General features: G+C 42.3%; 1 pseudogene; it reads right to left on the bottom strand.

Moving 5' to 3' along the window:
- Positions 1–986: 986 nt before the first annotated feature.
- LOC125916780 (ferritin light chain-like) lies at positions 987–1,475 on the bottom strand (annotated as a pseudogene).
- Positions 1,476–4,614: the final 3,139 nt, after the last annotated feature.

Genomic DNA, 4,614 nt, shown 5'->3' with positions numbered 1-4,614 from the left:
GAAAGGGAGACACAGAATCCAGAGCAGGCTCCAGGCTCTGAGCTGCCAGCACAGAGCCCAATGAGGGGCTCAAACTCATGAGCCACGAGATCATGACCTTGAGCCAAAAAGTCCTGTGCTTAACCCACTGAGCCACCCAGGCGCCCCTTGAAATTTTATGTTTAAAGAAAGACGGAAGGAAGATTTATATGTACATACATAATTGCAAAACAAGAAAAAATGGTATTTGGTTTCTTTTATCAAAGCAGTAGACTCTAAAGAGCCAGGAAAGAGCTTGCCAACTTGGACTTTCTGGGCTTATTACAAATGAATGCATAAAAGCTGAGGTGAGAACCGAACCTCTCGGAGCAGATGGTACCGTCACCAGTACGACCCAGGCCCACCCAGAGCCTGTGGCTGGAGCCATGCTTCTCACTGAGGGTTACTAGCGTCATTTGTCAGTGGTGAGCATCAGACCTCACTGGTTCGCCGTTCCTGTGTGCGGGGGAAGCTGCGGGTGGTTCTTTTTGCAGAGGTGAACTCTGCCATTCCAGTGAATCCCTTGAAAAAGTCTGAATCCAAGGTCCTTCCATTATTGATGCACTGAAGTGCCAGACTTGAGTAGAAATTTTTCCTGTTTCAGTCAAGATCTGGTGACAGAAAAGCTCCACCCTCTAATTACAACTTAAATATCCTGCCTGGAGTAGGCTGGTTTCTGCATATTACTAATGCATCCTCAGTTATACTTCTGGAGAAGTTCTCTTTCTACATGAAATGATTTCTCTCTCCTGTGCTTGGTGAAATCCTATGCAATTCTGCTGTTATTATTATTATTATTATTATTGGTTGCAAAAAGCTTTATTGTTTCCATTTGGTCTATGGCTTGGGAGAAGGCTCTAGGTTGTTAAAAAGCTACCTAGTGACTGCAGGGAGAGGATCAGGCACCAGCCGTGGCCCCAGGGGGCTGCCAGAGGGGCCCCTCAAATGCTGCTGGGCTCCTGAGGCTCCTAGTCGTGCTGGAGGGTGAGCCTCTTGAAGAGATACTCACCCAGCCCCGCCTGGGGCCGTCCAGCCCACGGGGGTGCTTCAGGGGGTCGCCCATCTTCTTGATGACTTTCACCTCCTGTCTAGGGAGTAGTTCTCTAGGAAGTCACGGAGCTGGGGGTCTGTGCGGGCAGAACCCAGGGCATACAGATCCAAAAGGGGCTGGTTCAGGCTCTTCTCCAGAGCCAGGACAGCTTCCATGGTGTCCAGGGTTTTACCCCCACTCATCTTGGGATGGCTTCTGCAAGCCCTGGAGAGGGCGCAGCCGGTGCACTGGTTTTGCATCTTCACGAGGCACTCAGCACCCTCATGCCCTCCAGAGCCACATCGTCATGGGCCAAATAGAAGCCCAGAGAGAGGCAGGTGTAGGAGTCCTGCAGGTGCATGTGGTCCAGGTGGTTGACAACAGCCTTCACCTCAGTGGAATAAGTCTGATGAATCTGGGAGCTCATGGTTGATCGGTAATAAGGAGCTAAGCTCAAAATAGAGTGTTGGCTGGTCCTGGAGGCAGAGGGTAGTGTGATTGCTGGGTCGTAAGGTAGTTCTGATTTTAGCTTTTTGAGGAACCTCCATACTGTTTCCCACAGTGGCTGCCCCAGTTTACATTCCCACCAGTGGTGTGAGAGGGTTCCCCTTTCTCTGCATCTTCACCAACACCTGTTATTTCTTGTGTTGTTGATTTTAGTGATTCTGACAGGTGTAAGGTGGTATCTCATTGTGGTTTTGATTTGTATTTCCCTGATGATGAGTGGTGTTGAGCATCTTTTCATGTGTCTATTGGCCATCTGGGTGTCTTCTTTGGGGATATGTCTGTTGTATCTTCTGCCCATTAAAAAAAATTTTTTTTTAATGTTTGTTTATTTTTGAGAGACAGAGGCAGAGCGCAAGTGGGGGAGGGACAGAGAGAGAGGGACACACAGAATCCGAAGCAGGCTCCAGGCTCTGAGCTGTCAGCACAGAGCCCAATGCAGGGCTCGAACCCATGAACTGTGAGATCGTGACCTGAGCTGAAGTCGGATGCTCAACTGACTGAGCCACCCAGGTGCCCCCTGCCCATTTTTAATTGGATTATTTATTTTTTGGGTGTTGAGTTTTATAGGTTCTTTTTACATTTTGGATACTAGCCCTTTAAGCATTTTGTCAGGGTTTTAATTTGTATTTGCCTCATGATTGATGATGTTGAACACCTTCTCATGTGGTTATTGACCATTCTTCTGTTTACTTTTGTGAAGTAGCTGTTAGGCTCTTTTGCACATTTTTTATGGTTTTTTAATAAAAATTTTAAGGGCTCTTTCTTTTTAAATGTTTATTTATTCTTGAGAGAGAGAGAGAGAGAGCGAGCAGGAGAGGGGCAGAGAGAGAAGTGAGCTCTGCACTGACAGCAGAGAACCCAATGTGGGGCTTGAACTCATGAACTGTGAGATCATGACCTGAGCCAAAATAAAAAATCAGATGCTTAACCAACTGAGCCACACAGGCACCCCAAGAGCTCTTTCTCTATTTGGATATAAGCTTTTTGTCAGCTATGTGTAGTACAAATATTTTCTCCAGATCTGTGGGGTGCATATTCATTTTCTTAATGATGTCTTTGGTAGAACAGCGGTTTTCAATTTTGATGATGCCCAATTTATCTCATTCCCCGTATAGTTAGTGCTGTTTATGTCCTCTCTAAGAATACTTTCCTCAAAGTTGCAAAGACAATTTTCATCAGTTTTTTTCTAAAAGTTTTAGAATTTTAGCTCTTAGATTTAGGTCTGTAATTCATTTAGAATTACTTTTTTGTATGATGTGAGATGGGGTCAGAGTTTATCTCTTTTTTCCATATTGCTATATGTTTCTTCCAGCATCATCTTTCAGAAGGGCTTTCCAGCACTCCCCATTGATTTTTCTTGCCACTATTATGAAGAAATTAATTGGCCATATTTTTGTTGATCTGTTATTTCTGGACTCTCTGTTCTGTTTATTGTTTCACTGATCTGTGTGCTGTTCTTATGCCAATACTATATGGTCTCAATTACTGAAGTTTTATAGTAAGTCTATGGCTGTTCTAGGTCATTTTCATTTTATATACATGTTATTTTTTTATTATTTTTTAATGTTTTATTTATGTTTGAGAGAGAGAGAGAGAGAGAGAGAGAGAGCGAGCAGGGGAGGGGCAGAGAGAGAGGAAACACAGAATCTGAAGTAGGTTCCAGGCTCTGAGCTATCAGCACAGAGCCCGATGCTGGGCTCAAACTCATGAACTGCAAGATCATGACCTGAGCGGAAGTCCGACGCTTAACTGACTGAGCTACCCAGGTGCCTCACCTCTTTTTTATGTACATTTTAGAATTAGTTTGTTAATTTCTGCAAAAAGTTTGCTGGGATTTTGATTAGGATTGCATCGGATCTATAAAACAATATATGGAGAATTGAAATCTCATTATCCACTTTAATCTATGAATGTAGTAGATTTCCTTATTTATTTAGATTTTCTTTCTTTTAGCAGCATATTTTTAGTTTACAGTGAATAGGTCTCTGGAATATCTTGTTAAATTTATCCTAAATCACGTATGTTTCAGTGGTCTTATAAGTTGTGCTTTTCATTGCGTTTGGCAGTTCATTGTTCTATACACAGTGGCCAATTGTGTATAAAAATACAGCTCATTTTTACATATTGATATTGTGCTTATTGCATTTCTTGCCTCATTTCCTGTACTGCTTGTTGTCCAATATCTGAAAAATGTTTTGTACATTTTGTCCAGTTTCCTAAGTATTAACAGTGGGAGAGCCAGTCTGGTACAGTAACTCATCAGAGCCAGAAGAGGGAGTTTTATGAATTTAATTTTGGCAGGATTTGTCTTATTCCACATCGTCTGTTTTGTGTACTACTTTTCTCTAAAATATCTTCATGTCATTCAAACTTCTTCATAAAAACTTCCATTTAGTGGCTGTTTAGTATTCTATCATATGAATGTTCTATAAGTTATTAGGTTGTCTGCATTTGTTTAAATATTACTGTAGCAAACCTCTTCACATCATCTTTTTTTATTTCCGATACTTTCTGCTTGTTTCTGGTATAATGATTCTCTCATGGTGTTATAATTTTTTCATGAACATCTATCTCTGTGAGAGGAGCAAAGGGTTGCAATATTTTACATTGGTTCCAGTGCCTAGCCATCCTGCAATATGGTAAACACTCAGTAAATTTCCCACGGACAGATGGGACTTGGTATTTCTTGAGAGGTGATTTAAACTTGATAAATAATACCTTTTATTTCTGTACACTTGGACCTTTTCAAGAAACATCTGCTCTCTCATTTGAGCCTCCCGTTACTGGTTGGTCAGTAAGTTAGATGTGAATACTGCCAGATGATAGAAGAAACACAGGCAGAGAGGTAGAAAATAAAGCCAAATGGTTAGTTGCTGGAAGAAACAGGACCCAAGGTCTCAGTCATTGGCTCCTATTCTTGAACCTCTTCTCCCAGCTTGTCCTAGGAACTAGGAGAACTAGTGTTCTCTGAACTAAGCCAGAGTGTTCTGGATTTCTTGTACCCTGTACTACACATTTCTCTCCAGAGACATGTTCCCTTCAGCACGCTTCTGAAGGCC

Source organism: Panthera uncia, unplaced genomic scaffold (assembly GCF_023721935.1).
Source record: "Panthera uncia isolate 11264 unplaced genomic scaffold, Puncia_PCG_1.0 HiC_scaffold_114, whole genome shotgun sequence".
NCBI lineage: Eukaryota > Metazoa > Chordata > Mammalia > Carnivora > Felidae > Panthera > Panthera uncia.
The sequence above is the reverse complement of the archived record's forward strand: the minus strand, read 5'-3'. Positions and strand labels throughout refer to the sequence as shown.